The following is a 16,868-nucleotide window of genomic DNA, read 5'->3' as shown; positions in this document are numbered from 1 at the left end:
CGAACTGTTTTCAGCTTTTTCACCTTTTGATTTGCTGTTGGCTTGATTTTTCTGTAGCGTCGCCTACACTTAGTACATAGACCAAATTTAGTTTGAGTGTATTAAGCAGCACTGCTGGGACACAAATTTTTGGATTAGTGGTATTTTCTGTCCTAAGCATTAGCCAAGTATGTTTGGTCAGGTCATAGTAAAAATACTTCACTTCTGCCTCCTTAGTGAGACATAGATTCCATGATGAGTTCAGACCCCAGATTTGACAAAAGATGCACGAATGTCTCCAAGACCTGGACAAATTGATCTGGAATTTAGGCACCCACTGATTAGGGCTTGGGTCATGGCTTGGTTTTCCTGCTCATGCAGCTTTGATCCTTCTTCTCCCATCCCTTATACACGTGATGGGTGCTCAAAGGGCTATGTGAAGCCTTGAGGAGGTTAATTGCCACCACCTCTTCCTGGAGAAATCCTCCTCTGCAGACTGACTTAGACCAAAATTTTCATGACTCAAAATCACTTTTTTAAGCATTGATATTTCCCATTGACTCAAGGCAGAGCCCAGGGAGATTAACATCACTCACTTTAGGAGTCCTTTTCTTACAAGCAGAACTTGAAAACAAACCAAAAACAACCCAGTTCAAGGGGATTTTTTTTCTCTTAATCTTTTAAGTGATGTAGTGTATGGGCATGAAAGAGGTAGATCTTTTTAACACAGCAGAGGTTTGGCCCAATAACACTTTGAGAAGAGATTTTCCCACCTATTGAAAAGGATGAGCTGCTTCCTTAGCACCAAGCAATGTCTAATTTCCACTTTCCTGCCCTCCCTGAATGTTTGTAGAGGTCTCAGGGGAAGCAGCAGTTTTATGAGACTATGCTCAGTGACAGCAAAGATGTCACAAGCAATCCTTCCATAGCTATGTAGAGGGAAAAAAAGAACTGCAAACCCCTACTCTACTACGCATGGGCTGTGGAGAATATGACTGCACAAAATCAGAGCCTTCTTTTCTATGTATCACCCAGTCTGATGGGCATGGAAGGTGTGTTCTTTTCTGTGTGGTCATCCAAAAAGGTTGAATAAATACAGCTAAGCATAAGGAAGTTATGCACAAAAAAAACCCAAACAAAAACCAAACAAACCCAGTGGGAACAATAGTTTAAAAAAAGGCACCTTGTAGCATGGTTATCCTCAGGGTGATGACTTTATTGCAGGAGGATAAGGAGTTTGAAAGAAACAGACCACGGCTCAGACACGGCTGCATCCAGCTTGCACCTGTGTTGCGAGGTCCGAGCTGGCTGGAGTTGTGTTCACACACACCCTGTTCTCAAGCTGGGAGCGCTTTGGGTCAACACTGGTCTAATCTGGCCATTAAAACAAACAAAAAAAACCTCAGCAGCCAGCAGGTGGGTGCTCTGAGCAGATGGGGAGAAGGCTGCTGCCCCGGTGCACCATTAGCATAACACCCAACGGCTGCCGAGCGGCAGCTGCGGAGCCGCAGCTGCAGCAGAGATGTCCCCGGCAGGGGTCTGGAAGACCCCAGTGCTGTGATCTCAAGGGGTGTGCCTGACGCCTGGAGAGCTACAGCCTGCATCACCAGGATGGGGAATAACCTGCGTCCCTGCAGCCGGGGGGATTTCACACACGCCTGCCGCTCGGCTCGTGGGGTTCCAGGATCAGGCTGTGAACACCTCACATCAATGGGTGATCAAAGGCACTGCAGAAAGGCAGGCTGGGAACGAGTGGGAGAAAAGTTCCGGTGACGGCAGAATGATTTCTCCTATGGCCAATATCTATCTTATGATGGGCACAGAAATTTTTGGGGGAAAGATAACTAGGAGGAAACAGCAACTTGAAATTAGCGTGGATATATAGCTTTCTGGTCTATCTGTGTGTTTCCCTGGAAGAGCAGAGCATGCAGGAACCCTCTGCATTTACTTGCAGAACCATTGAGAGATGCAGTAGTGGTTGTGGGGAAAAAAAAAAAAAAAAGTGATTTGTCACATTTAAATGGTTTTGGCGGTTTTGAAATTTCAGCGTTAGGCTGTTTTGATTGCCTGTTGCTTTAATCAGCACAAGCTCCAGAAAAGCAGCTCCTGGCAGCAGAAGGAGGGAACAACACATTTAAAGAGTGGGACAGACCTTCATCTGGCATCAATCCACTGTCCTTTATGGATTCTTGCCAGGAGAGTTTGGCCCAATGTACACACTTCCCTTGCACATGTTTCAGAGCATTATTTGGGTTTACCACCTTGCTTGTGGATGCAAAGAATATACACAGACTGAGCTGCAAGTGCCATTCTTGTGCCTATGCTGGGTGGGAGTGGTTGTCCTGAACATCATGGAGTAGCACCCAAATTTATTTTTCCCCTGAGGAAGTGCAAACTCTATCAGGACTTGAAAAATCCCCTTAGATTGTTGCATAATATTTCCAGCTACATCTCCAGCAGTCCCCAGTGCTTTGAAATACCACTTCAGCATTCTTGCAGGAGTTTCAATACACACAGCACAGAGAGCAAGTAATGAAAACATGGAAGCAATTTAAGTAACAGCATGTGGGTACACAAAGGACTGGTAATGCCAGCAATGTAAAAAGGGACTGTGAACTAGGGATATAGCATTTATTCAGTGGCCACTTAGGGAGGAAGAAGATATGCCTGTTTCTAAGCTTTACACTGCTCTGCTAATTAGGCAATAGGGGTTAGTGCTTGATTTCTAAAGCTGTGGTCCAGAGAGCAGCAGTGATTAGAAGGGGACTCTGTGGAGAGCCACGATGCTCGTGTGCTGAGGCCCAGGGTTTTTGCCTTTGATTCCAGCTGCTACACTATATTAAAAGACATAAACATGCATTAAATACTTTCCTCATGTTGCTTTTCCGTGTGAGCAATCGCCCCAGGGATGTTATGCGATCCTGAATGGGAAGGGAGGGAATTCAGGAGAGGATCTTGCTGGGTGCAGTTGCTGATGCCCCGGAATGGGGAGGGAGGCAGGGGATGAGAGAATACCAGCGTTGGGAACCTCTGCTTTGCTGGCTTGAATGCCTGGCTGCAACCCAACAACTTTTGGGGTTTCTTTTAAGTCCAGACTATGCCAAGTTTCACATCGGCTTCCCTTTCGTGAAAAAAAGAGTAAGGGTAGTTTCCTAAGCCTTTCCCGGGGCTGCTCAGAAGTTGAATCATAGCTTGAGCTGTTTCTTTGGCTGCTTGTGTGGCAGTTGGAAAGTGCACAAATGTTCTATAAGAGTTTTCTCTTGTTTCAACCCTTTGGCACCTGGGGATGAAGTGGGCTGAACTGTTGCCACTTCTAAACCCACAAATAGCTCCATTTCATTTAGTCTGATTGGAGAGGGAGGGAGGGAGAGAGGGAGGGAGGGAAGAAAAAAGCCAGGAGCCCAGAGGATGTCCTGCTGGCAGGCTGGCAAGCTCAGCAGCTGCTGCTCTCTCACCTGCAGTAGGGTTGTTCTAGTCAACCACCTCAGCAACACTAAAGGTGCATTTTCCTTCAGATAAGGAAACGTTATCAGTCTCGAAGAATATTGAAAGCATGGCACCAAATGCATTGAAGCAACCTATCAGCATTCCCTGCCTGCCATGTAGCATTTAACAAGTCCCAGATGAACAGTTATTTCTCTGGTTTTGTTTTATTTCCTTTTTTTGTCCCTTCCCTGCATTTGTTTATTGGGTTTTTTTTTTCTCTTCTCTTCTCTTATGTCTGTAAGCACTTAATTTTCCACCCCTTCTTTCTTTAGGCACAAAGGTTCTTTGCAGCTTTCATCATATGCATAATGTCCTTCAGAGGATGTAAGCTTGTGGTTTTGTAATTACTGCACTAGGGTTTTTTGAGAGCTTGGGATGGGTGAATGCATTTTACTGCTAAGAGATAAGCACAGCAGCAAGTCAATTGGAAGTAAAGCTTCCTTGTGTGTAGTCAGAGGAAACTCTATCTCTGGATTTTCTAGTTTTTGTTTTTTTTTTTTTTTTTCTTTGAGTTTTTGTAGGTGTTTGCCATTTCTCTGCAGGAAGCAGTTCTAACACTTTCCCCCTTGAAATTCAATTCACAGTCTCCCTTTTCACTGCCCCACATATGCAACTTTTTCTGGTGATTCACCTTTCCTTAAAGACTCTCTCATTCAGGTGCTCTCACCATTGATGATGTTAAATTGATTTTTGCCTTTTTTTCTTTTATATTCATTTATTATATTTCTATGTTCTTCTACATATATTTGTAGGTCTGTAGCCTATCATGGTATTTATAGCTAGCATTTTGCCTACTCTATTAGACAGAAAGACAAAATGAATTCCCTAGCAGCTCCAAGCTGGGAGTCCAAGGTTAGATTTTTGGGGAAGCCAAGGTTGAAACTAGCTGTACAAGCCATATTTTCATAAAGTTAAGTTCCTATCCAAAAGAGGGGGAATTGAAAGGCTGAACTGGGAAGAAATTACCTCCCCATTGATGTCTCTAAGTGGGGATTTCTGTCAGATATGCTAATTTGCTAAACATATAAAAATTATATATGCATTATGCTATGGGTCATCTTTGGAGTTTTCCACCTGGCGAATTGTGCACCTAAGGATCCTGATAAAGGTAACCCCTTTTTATCACCTAACTGTGTCTGGCTTGTGATTTTAGGACCAGCAAAAAGGCATCACTGCCTGCCTTCTTTTTCCACAGAAGATCACAAGTGCTCCCCCTCCTTTCCTTCCCCCTTCTTTTTATTGATGACTGCACATTGTGCTTTCCCTCCAGGTTCTCGTGTGCATCCACAGCTCTTGCTGCATTACCCCTGTGCCGGACTCATCTCCCCAGTGATTTGTGTGCATGATCATCCAATTGCTCACCATGCATACTTATCCCTCTTTGCTAGGGGCATCCCTGTGCACGATGTCATCTGAGTCAGCTCTTCCTGTTGCGATCCCAAAAGTGGCCCAGGGGGTTGACGTTAAGTGCTTGCTCTCTGTGGCCTAGCAAGGAAAAGAAGGCACTTGGAGGCTAGTCATACCTGCCTGAATTGGTAGGGCTTGATTTACAGCTTCTTTTTCTTCCCCTCCCTCTCCACCCTCCCCCTCCCCAAAGGATGGAACATCCACAGTCCCTTCAGCTTGGACCTGTTTCTGTACTGGTTTAGTCCTTGTTCTTTCTTTGTAAAGCCTTGAGGCAGCTCTGCATGATGCTTGTGGCAGGTAACTGGAGCTCACACAAGCAGAGTAGAGCTCAGCCTCTTCCCAGGTTATGGTATAATGGTAGAGCCCCAGAAGAGCCAGCACAGTGGAGGAGTGTTCTCCTAGCTGCCTCCAAGGCGAAACTGGCTCTTGAGCAGCTGAGAGATCAGTGCAAAGCTGCTCTAACAGGCACAAAGCTCCTGGCATTTTTAGTCTTTTACACAAGTGCATGGCTGCAAAGATACACAAACTCAGCTCTTTGATAGTCATCCCAGGTGCCCTTCAGGCTAGCTTTTCTTTCTACCACATTGTTGAAGGCACAAATGAAACAGCTGCAGTTTGGTGGTCTCCCACCCCAGGTATGTTAGGCTCACAGCAAAAAAAAAGAAAAAGAATACATGGTGGGGGTTTTTTTGGTTTGTGTTTGTGAAAAAAATAATTTCTTCACTTAAGAAACCAGTTTTTCCATGAGGTGAGCACAACCTAGGTTCATCCTGGTCCATGAAGACACACCTGAGGTGCTCACACTGGGAGCTGAGTCATCTTGATCCCCCGCATAGCCATCTGGAGGAGGCTGGTCCCACCTGAAGGTGGTTCAAAGCCTCTCCATGAAGAGCTGGAGGGCTGGATCCCAGCTTTTAACCCTTCTTTCCCTTCCTTCTCCTCCAAAGCTTGCTGGAGAAGTGTCTGTCTTGCAAAATGTCCTGGATATCTGGATATCTTGTGACAGCAATAAGGCAGAGTGTCTTTTCCAGCTTGGTGCTCTGCCTGAGCCAGCTTGATGCCCATCCCTCAGTTCCGTCTGTTCCCAAAGAATTGTGCTTTTTTTTTTTTTTTTTTTTTTGCAACTAGTCAAGTGGGTGCTAAAGGAGCAAACATCTGTCAGTGAAGGGATGGGCTGAAGAAATGTAAGCAGGCTTTTTCTGCTGAACACAGAGTGCCAAACAAGGAAGACTTGGTGTACTTGATTAGCTGCCATATGACCAGGGCTTGGGGAAGCTGTCTGTGTTAAGGACAGGTTTTGCTTTGCAGCAGTCTCTCCCTCCCACAGCTGAGTTTCGATGGCCTTCTGTGACATTTCCTTGTTTACTTGTGCTGTGTTTTTCTCATCCAACCATGACAAAATATCCACAGACCTGGTGTTGGGATTGAGGAGATGCTGCAAGGAAGCAGCTGGGACAAGTGCAGGAAGCTGGGGGTCCAGGTGGAGGTCTTTAGCCCCACTCCCAAACTGCAGGAGGACAGGGAGCAAACCCTTGGCCAAGTTGGTGCATGTGTGTTGTTTCGAAAGCACCATGGCCTCCAGGCTAATAGAGATGGAGATGTGATGTGCTGGCGTGTACACCCAGGGCTGCAAACTGGTTGTGTTTTCATTCGCAGAGATTTTGGGGTGTCAGTCCTTTGTGTACATGATCGTGTTCTTCCAGCATCAGCTTTTCTCTGCAGTTCTTCCTTTCCTCCCCTTCCAGGCATGCCTGACCACAGATACCTTCTGATTTACTAACAGACTTTTCATCTTGACTTCCTTTTTCATACAAACACACACACACAGAGCCAGCCCCCTCAGGTCAGGTCTAATTCTTCCCATGCTTCATTCCCAGATGGTTTCTCACTGGCTCCATTCTTTGCCCAGCCAGTGGGACTGAGTGATAGACCCATCTTAGTTCATTTGAAGGGAAAGCGTGTCTTTACCTGGTGCCCTCAGCTTGCTTTTTTCTTTTGTGTTTTTTAAGGGAACAGACTTGCAAAAGTTGGTTTCTGGCCACTTTCCTCCTATGTGACTTCTCTGGTGTCTAGTGATGAATGAACTTTTCAGCTAAGACCCTTTTTGGGAGCCTCTCAGAGTTTCCTTTCTTCTTAGAATATTGTGTCCCAAAGATTGTGACTTTCTATCACATTTGATCAAAACTGGACAAAATATTCAAAAAAAAAAAAAAAAAAAAGAAGAGAGAGGGTTGTGCAGGCAGGAAAGGATTTTGTGTGTGCATTTACATACACACAAACACTGTACAACCATGTTAGCCTTGTTTCCTTAGGAAACTGGTCTAAAAATATCCAGAATAAACATGATTTGTTTTGTTTTTTTTAATGTCGAGACCTTTCCAACTCTTAGACCTTAAAATTATTCCATTTCAGATGTGATCCTCAAGGACGAGTCCAGTTAGCTGTGTTTTCATAAGAGCTTTATTTTCCACTTCTTGCTATGATTTCTAACATAAGTTAGGTCAGTGGCTGTTGGCTTCTTAATTTCAGGACATAAAGTGCATTTCAGGACATTTCTACATCATGGTTATATTTGGACTCTGAGCTGCAGGTGGCTGCTATGAGGAAAGGAATGCCAAGCCATGGTGTGTGTACCAGTAGCATGACACTGCTTCCATGTATGATGGACAGCAAATTCTACTTCTCCAGGCTGGGCAGAGTAGTTAGTATCAGTCCGAACAACTTATTTTTCTTTTCTTCTTGGAGCTGTGGGCTAGCAGTGAAAAGAACAACATGAGGGCTAAGGTGTCTTACTACAGGTTGCAAATGGGATTGTATACCTGAGATCTGGCTTAGACTGTGGCCAAGACAGGTTAGCTGAAGATGAGGACATGGTCAACTACAGCTGTAGTTTGCAGAACCAAATGGGGTTTTAAGGTGCTATCCCATGCTGCTGTTGTGCATCCATGTCTGCTGTTGGCTAGTCCTGTACAAAGGAAGGCATCAGGAGAGTCTGTCTTCCCACAAGAATTTCACAAATTCTGTAGAGAGAAGGATAAGTGGAACCATCTTGTCTCTTAGTACAGAACGTGAAACAGAGCAATGAGATTAAGTGACTCACTTAAGGAACCTGTCACAGGCCAGGTTAATGCTCAAACCTTTTTCACTGAGCTGTGGTTACTTAACCATGACACAGTTGAGTCTCCCAGGGGTAGCCTGATCTCCAAGCATGGAATGCAGAGCTCTTCTAGAAACCAGTCTTTTTCTAGTTGCCATTTAAACAGATCAATTTGTTTCAAAATTCATCTGCATCTTCACTGCTCACTTAAAAATAAAACTTATCTCAGGAAAGAGCTAGGGCAGGATGCAGAAATAAGGGGGCGGAGTTTTGGGGCCAGCATGCAATCAGTTGACCTAGATGCCCTTAATAATCCCTTCTGGTCTGTAAACCCTAAAATGTGGTAAGAGTTGAATGAGGAATATCTACTGGAGGACTCATTATCTCCTCATCAGTTTCTCATGGTTCTCTCTCACCTGGGTGGCAAGGTTTACAGAGAGAGATGGTATCATTTTATCGACATTGGGTGTTACAAAAACTCAACCACTATAAACTTGGGTGGTACATTGAGGAATTCCAGTACTTTGCAGCGTCCTAACTTCATGCGAGCTGCTCTCCCTCCACATGGCTGAAAGATGAGAATCAGCCCAGAGGGGATTTGTGGGTAATTCTGGCTTGCCCAATGCTCTCGCTTTCCGAAGGAATGTGGTGGCACAAGCAAATGAGCCAGAGGACATGGCTCCCCTTTCTCCAAGCTGAGGACTGTGACAAGGAGAGGCCTGAGCACTGGACTTCAGTGAGTCACCAGGATCACACCCTTGCCTCACTGCAGGGCGAGTCACTGCTTCCCCAACTGCTTCTGTGAGAAGACATTTCTGTAATGTGGTTGGCAAACATTTCCCAGGAGGATGTGCAGGAAACAGTTTCCTCATACCTCTAAGGTAGAGCTTACACTGGGATTACTACATAGACTTTTATCAGTAGTCTCCCCTGCTCCTCAGTAGAACATTGTGCCAGCCTGGGTAGCTTCACCAAAATTTTACCTGCGGCATTCCCAGGTGGGTAATTTGATGAAAGGTCACCCTTAAGACTAAGAAAAGTAGACCTGAGGCAGATATTTTTTTCCACTGGGGAGCAGCAGCACTAACAGGGTCTTGATCAGCCTTCATTTCTGCCTCCCACCAACGTCTACTCAGCTGCAGTGACAATCCCTACATTAGTAATCTATCTAATCCGCATTAACAGGGAGCTTTAAGGCACTTCTTTATTGCATCTTCCACTGGGAGCTGATGCTGTTGGATTTACAAGGTATTCTGGTTCTTATATCCCATGTTGTGTACAGGTTGGATGGGAATAATTAATTTGTCCTGTCCATTTTCTGACATGGTGTCTACTAGCACACAGCTGGTGAAGTTCTCTTCCCAAAGACAACATCTTGCTTTCCATGGGATACTTTTCTCCAATAATTTATGCAATCAGCAGGACAAATACCCTCCAGCCTTTTCTCTCTCTTTGGTCTTAGTTACATTGCAGCACTTGTACTTATATTCCTGATTCTAAATTGGGGGAAGGGGAGGGGGGGCATGGGAAAGCCATGGAGCCAGCTTGGGTCCTTGGGATGTGGAGCTCTGGGCTGTAATTTGGCTGTTCATGGTATCTAGAGGATGTTTTAAAGAAAAAAGAGGGCAGCTTGTGATACACAGCCAGATGCTCAACCTGAGGCATTTGAGTGTGATAGAAGGGCTGGCAGTGATTTATTGCTGGCTTTCTGCATTTGTTGGGAGTTCATATCACTGATACATATGCAAGATTTTGGTAAAGTAGGACTGTTGCAAATTACTCTCTAAACAAGTCTTTTACTATCTATATGTTTCTTTGGCCACTGAATTTTGCTTCAACCTGCTTAGATGTTGGTGTTGAAGATTGTCCTAAGGTAGTGAAAAGGTGGGAGATGGAAACCCTGTCTCTTTTCAATCGATCTGACCTCACTTAATCTGATATACTCAGCATGAGCCCATGGGGTATAGCAGCTGCGTGCTGGAGATAGAAGTCGACTCAGTCCATCTTGGCCACATGGTTTAATAGGCCTATGAAATCTCTGGGTCAAAGGCCAGCCACCATGCCCATCTTTGTCACATCTCAGTGATGTGTATCCTGGCAGGTTTTTCTTTTTGTTCCTCCCCGGCATGGAAAGAACCATCTGCCGGGTTGGCTTTCATAAGAATTTTGAAAAATACCAATTTCCCTTTGTTGAGTGGGGTGTGTGTGAGGGGGTAGGGGTACATGGGACAGAAGGAGGAAGGAGAGCCTGACCTAAAACCAAGCCAGTATTTTCAGGGATTTTAGAATAGCTTGTATTGTGTTTCCTACTCCCCAAGGAAGGGTTGTCCTCTTTCTTCTTTTCTCTTTGATTCGATTCCCTGCCACTCTGCGAGCAAGTCAGAAGCTGCAGCTGCTGCTGTCAGCTGGGAAGGGAGTCCCCTTGTTTAAAAACCATGTGTTAATCCCTGGTTAGAAAAAGTAGCAATGCTTTATGCTCCCCTTATAGCCCCCTTTTCTCTCTGCATCTTGACTGCCTGCCTGCAAACTTGCCACTTGTGTGAAAACAGATGCAGGTTGACACCAAAGAGACTCAACAAGGACCACAGGTAGCATGAAAGTTTGTAAATAAGTAAGCCTAAAGCCTGGGCAAAGTGACCAAATATAGTTTTGAGAGCAGGGAGGGAGTCAGAAAGGACAAGTGTGTTATGAGGTCTGGGGAGACCTTTAGGAGTAAGGGGAGTTGTTTTTGTCATAGCTGTTGGACACAGATGGGTAAAGTGTTTGCTCAAGGGGCCTGTGCTTTGTTCCCAAGGAAAAGCCAGCAGCCCAGTGGGAGAGGAATTTAAACAGTGAGGTAAGGAGAAAGGAGGATTTGGGCTCTGCCAGATGGAGACAGCCATGCAGGCAGTGCTGGAGAGGGTCTGATGGGTAAATAAGAGGCCCAAGGGGCTCAGTAAGTTTACCATCAGGTGTGATACCACAGCATTGATGGGTGAGTGCAAAAGGTGGCCTGAGGCTGAAACAGGACAGAAAGAAAGGGTTTTGATTTTGACCATCAAAAAACACCTTCCTATCTTTTCTAGTAGAACAAGAAAATGAATCACCACAAAGACAGGGCAAAGGGACTTAGATGATGGATGGTACTTACAGAAAATTGAAGGCAGCGCCCTGTAACTGTTACAGATCACAGAATCATTTGGGTTGGAAACCCTCGCCACGGGCAGAGACAACTTTAGACCATGTCACCTTTAATGATAGAAAAGAACACAGGTTTCCAGCTCTTTCCTAAGGTTTTGAAGCGGAAAATTGAGGCAGACAGAGGTGTGACACCCGGGGCCACTGGAGAAGGCATCCCACCACCCACTGCCCCGACTGCGGGCAGCATCCCTGCTCCCACCCCATGGCTTGGGATCGGGTCATTCCCCCACCATGGCCCAGATCTCCCCGTCCACAGGCTGCAGGAAACAACAGGGCTCCCTGCAGGCTTTTCCTGACACCCTTTCCCAGATGTGCCGCTGCGGGCAGACCAGCGACGCCCACCCACCATGGGCGGCAGGTGGGCCACAGCCCCGGCGCTCGGGCCGCTTTCCCTGCAGATCGCTGGTGAGCCCTGCTCCGCGGCTCGGGTGACAGGAAGGAGCCAGCAGGCACGGTCTGTACCCCACGCTGCTGCCGTGCCTTCCCCGCCGTGGCCCCTCGTTAATAAAGAGGTGTAATTGGGAGCCCTCCCTCCATCCCGTCTGGTGTGAGGCCATTTGTGTGCCGGAGGAGGAGGGGCAGGCCCGGCTCTGAGGGGGCTCTGAGGGGGGAGGTGGTGGCGGGGGAGGGAGGGAGGGAAATCGCCTTTGTTTGTTCACGTAATTTAGGCCTCAGATGTTTTTGAGAAAAAAAAAAAGCAAAAGAAAGGTTGGTCGGCGCTGGCGAAGGTGTGCTCTTGGTGCATAAAAATATCCCGAGAGCAGAAGGGACAAAGTGCAGGAAAGAAGTGTGGATTTAAGCGTTTTGCATTTGCTTCTCAAGTTTGCCAGGCGAGATGCGAATCTTGGAAGAAGCCCAAGCAGTAACAAAAAACAAACAAACAAAAAACTAACCAACTGAGCAAAAAAAAAAAAAAAAAAACTGGAAAGAAGAGTTTGGTCTGCTTAGCTGGCTGAAAAGGAAAATAGGAGAGTTGCTGGGTTTTGCAGCCAATGAATTTTGTTTCTGTGTTATATGTGCAAGCACATTGGTTTTGGAGTCAAGATTTTCTACTTCATGTGTACTGACACACTGCCTTTGGTGTTAAGAGTGCAGCTCTCCTATGCCTCCCCGTTTCCCATCAACCCTATTAGACATCTCTTTTTTTAAATCTGAATAGAAAATCAAATAAAACAGGTGACAAACATTCTTCTGTTCATTTTAGGTTGAAGTAAAACTCACATTTAAGCCTCATTGAAAGACCTAAACTAAGTTGAAAATGTCTGCACTGTGAAGGGTGGGCTTTGCCATTGAAACCCCTGTGTTTCAACTGTGTGAAAGTTGCAGAAAAATGCATATGGGATATGCAGAATTTTTTTTTTTTTAAGTTAGAGAATAGGATTGTGGTGTGAAAGAAAGAATTAGTTATGGCAAATCTTATTAGTGTCCATTGTAAGCAGAGAAGCAGAGACATATGGGACCAATTGCAAAATTATTTCTTGTTTATTCAGCTTCGTAACCGAAGCAAATTTTTTTGCATAGTGTCATTTATTTGGCAGCTGGGGGGGGTGTGGAAGGTGTGCGTCTAGGAAGAAAAAAGGGGGGAAGAGAGAACACAGTATTGGTATTCCATTAAAAGTGATGCTCAGTGCTTTGTTTGTCAGGTTTTGGCAGGGCTTTTTGCTTTGAAAGCCATTCAGAGAGGATCGAAGCAGATGGCAGGGAGATCCTGTTTGTGTTATTTTTGGACATTCCCATTGAAAGTCTCAGATTGTTGTCCTTTTCCCCCCTTCCCCCACTCATGCATGTTTTTCTTTCTTCCTTCCTTTCTCCTTTCCTTCTTGAGAACATTTTTATTTTTTTAAAGCATATATTATTAATCGTACAACATCACCTAAAAGCTGGGTGTGTTTCTGATGAACCAAGCTGTGGCTAGTTTATATTTTTGTCTGTCTAAAATCCAGCAAAGCAGTGGGAGGACTGTGTCCCGAAGCAGTACAAGCAGAGTTAAGAGAGTGAGCTGGGAAGCCAGACTGCCGTTTTGTGGGGTTCAGCTCAACAGCAGCACATCTCCCTGGCAGACCAGCAGCTGTATTAAGCCCAGGCAGCAAGTTTAGATTGAAGGTCTCTGATAAAACAACTTTAGTGACCCCCATCCTTTCTAAGCTCTTGTGGAGGAGAGAACCAGCTAGATAGAGTGGAAAACTGAACCAGCCCCTGGCTCTTTGTGGTGGTCTTTCCATGTCACTGGTTGGATTCGTTGGTCTCAGGCAGCCCGGAAAGCTTTTGTTCTGCCATCATCAGTGCCCAGATTGTGGTAGCTAGAGAGAATTTCATTGCCTCATGTTGCTGGTGTAAACAGCTTCCCTGAGCAGCAATTTAGTTTTGAATAACAGCGCTGGAAATGTCTGCAGCACTTTTCATGTGGAAGTCTTCACAGAAGCCCTTCACAACCTTTGTGCAGGCAATCCAGCAAAGCTGAGCCTGGTCCAATCAGTTAAAGCACTTGGCTAGTCCAGGTCTGTCAGCGGGGATGTGCACACACAAGGAGGATGGGAGGTCTTGGCTGCAGTTGGTATCCAAAAGTTCAGGTGATTCACCTGAAGCTCCTCCACGTGATTAAATCTCTTAAACTAAGCTGGAAATCTCGAGGAAACAAGCATTATCATGCTCATTCTGTCAGTGGTTATTCCCAGATAGAAGCAGATATTTAAATCCTCAAGTCTTTGCATCAGGTGATATTAGCGGTACTTTGGCACAGGAAAATGGTTTACAAAGACATAAAGCTTTGGCCCAGAAAAATAAGCAAATGAACTTTACAAGTTTCACTTTTACTACTGTAACACTAAAACACAGTTCAGTGCAGGCTGTGTTTGAGTTCAAGGTGATGATTCATCTTGGTTTTTAGATTGATTGAACCTGTATACCCACATCCTCAATCTTTTTTTTTTTTTTTTTTTTTTTTTGTGACTGGTGCACTGAGGGAATCCACTTCATAAACTCTCATTTTGTTCTTAATTGAATGAACACTCAGAAGACTTTAATGTGCATTGCAGCACCTGAGTTTCAGTGCTGTAGTTGCAAGGTGGTAGTGGGTGACCCATTATGTGTGATGTCCCTTGAGGTGAATTTTGTTGGCTGCAATAAGGTCTGGAGGGGAAAAAATTAAAAAAACCCAAACCAATCTTCGCCTTCCTCTCACTGTTATCTCTTGCTGGATGATGAACATCCCCTTGGCAGGATTTTTGCTCTGCAGTGCTGACTTCTGTGCCTGCCTTATTAAAGTCTGGCAACTCCTTTTTGTTACCTACTGGACAAGCCTTCTGCTCAGAGGACCTTCCCCTGCTCCTGGGGTGGCACGGCTGCTCTGCCCAGTGAGGATTTCCCTTCAAGAGCTTCCAGGGATAAGGGCTTTCCTGGTCTGGCACTTTGAGAAAGGAGCCAAGCAACAGTCTCAGCCTAGACAAAAGGCAAACTCGACCTACTATTTATGTAGTTACTTAAACATGATTTAACCTAAATAATGCACACTGTGACTTGGCCGGGGGAGAGGGGGAAGGGGAAGAGAGGAGCTTGTTTCTAATGAGCCAGGAGATAGGACAATTAATTACATATGAAGGACAGATAACTGACAGCAAACTGTCTACAGTAGAGAGAAACAAAATACCGATGTGAACAATTAAAGCGTCCATGTGATGGAAGGGTCAGCGATTTCTCATAGAGCAGGCGGCTGGGCACAGCCCCTGGAGAGCCACAGTGGATGCTTGGCTGAGTGGGAGGCCAGGTGGGCAGATATTTTGGGGTCCTCCACCATCAAAGCTGAACAGGCATTTCTGAGGCTGACAGGCAGCGCTCTGGGCATTATTTTCATCACATGCACTTTTGACAGTGGAACTGTTAGCTACTAATCTCAGTAACACGTGTGGCGGGGAGGAGAGCGGGTGAGGCAGCAGAGCAAAGGCTCCACGGGCAATTAGGTACCTGCCTCAGGATGCTGCCAGCCGCATGAAGGAGACCTGAGATGACAGAGGTTTTCCTTCCCATTTTTTTTTTTTTTCTTAAAAACTGTTAATTTTCCTCACCATCACCTGGATGTGGAAGTGAAATCTCAGCTGCTGGCAGTTGAATTCTTTGAGGACCATGGTCAGAAATTTCCATCCTCTCTGCTCACCCTTCCTAAACTGCAATGAAATCTGGCATGACTTACCACTCACAACACCCCTTTCATCCTCCCCTCTCTGCCGGCCCATCCTGCGGTCAGCCCCTGGCTGTAAAGGTTTGAAGGTAAAGGCCGATGGATTAGCCTAGAGAAGGGCCAAAGGTTAAATGAGCAGGGCTAGCAGCATGCAAAGGGCTACGATTGAAATATTTGCTGAATGCTGACAGGCAGCAGAATAGAGGCAGACAAGTGGCAAATTCCTGTTTTCTCCTCTAATTGAGAAAATATTTTGGGTGGTATTCAGGCAGGCTGCAGATCGAGACAGGGAAAGTCAGCCAGCCAGGGAAGGAAGGATGGGAGGACTTTAATAAAAACACTATTCCCACTAAACCCGTTTCCAAAAGCTTTGCGTTTATTCTTGTGGAAATCCCTGGAGTCTGGGGCTTACCTTTTGCTTGGTCATTTTTGCCATGCAACTGCAGAACCAAAATGCTACCCCTGTGAACTTGATATGTCTCACAAGCAGAATTTGACCAATTCTTGATGCTTTTGCAGCTACAGAAGTCTTTCTTTCATTGAATCATAGAAAGGTTTGGGTTGGAAGGGACCTTCAAGATCATCTTGTTCCGAGGCCCTGCCATGGTCAGGGACATTTTTCGCAGCCTGACATCTTCCTTCAAGGGGTCATTTAATCCTGCAAATACCCTCTGCCTTAAGCCTTCTGCTTTCCCCTTCCCCAAATGCTCCTTCAAAAGCTGATAATGTACTGAGAAGGTTTCAATTAAAACAATTTCCTTCTTTCATAGAAATGTGGTCTTAGTTAAGGAGTCGGGGAGTAGGGGAAGAAAGATGTAAAAAGAAACAGTTCCTCAAGCCAAAAAGCAGCATGAGGGTCAGCAAAGTTTACGTTCCCTTCTAAATGCTGTTGTCATAAAGCTGGGAGGCTGACTTATAAAATGTTTTCTGGAGCATGCCATAACTGCAGCAGAGGAAGGTTTTGGCAGGAGAGTACCCAGTTTGTGGCCAGCAAGTTGTGTTGCATTTGGGCTCTTGGAATCTCATGTGCTCCTTAAAGATGCCCAAGAGGCAGTCAAGAGATTCCTAATAGTCAATATGAGCTTGGTTAAAGCTTCAGCATTAATCAACAGCTCCAAAACTTTATTGTTGAGCAAAAGGAAGGAAAGCTTGCCTGGATTTGTGGATCAGCTTCCAGTGAGGCATGCTGAGGGCTGCCAGGGTTCCATTCTGCTGGCCTTGCACCACAGTTGCTCCTGGAAAGCAGTTCACAGGGTTGGGGCAATATTCCTGCTGCTGGAGCAAGGAAGGAATGATTCTTTTCCTGCCTGAGGCAGCTGGTGTGTTGGTTGCTCAGCACTGCAGATTTTTGCCTTGATTGAGGAGACCTGTGATGGGAATAAAGCAGCACAGTCAACACCTTACAGTGGGGAAACTGAGGCAGTAACAGAGAATGTGTCCAGAGAAGGGAATGGAGCTGGGGAAGGGGCTGGAGCCGCAGGAGCAGCTGGGATGTGGCACTTGGGGGCATAGGTCATTGGTGGCCTTGTCAGTGCTGGGGTTTGA

General features: G+C 45.6%; 1 protein-coding gene across 2 annotated transcripts in view; it reads left to right on the top strand.

Moving 5' to 3' along the window:
* SETBP1 (SET binding protein 1) overlaps positions 1 to 16,868 on the top strand; it is a 266,516-nt gene that overhangs the window by 17,677 nt on the left and 231,971 nt on the right. The gene's annotated exons all lie outside the window — the stretch shown is intronic.

Source organism: Vidua macroura, chromosome Z (assembly GCF_024509145.1).
Source record: "Vidua macroura isolate BioBank_ID:100142 chromosome Z, ASM2450914v1, whole genome shotgun sequence".
Lineage (NCBI taxonomy): Eukaryota > Metazoa > Chordata > Aves > Passeriformes > Viduidae > Vidua > Vidua macroura.
Note: the sequence above shows the minus strand (reverse complement) of the source record. Positions and strands in the feature narration are given on the sequence as shown.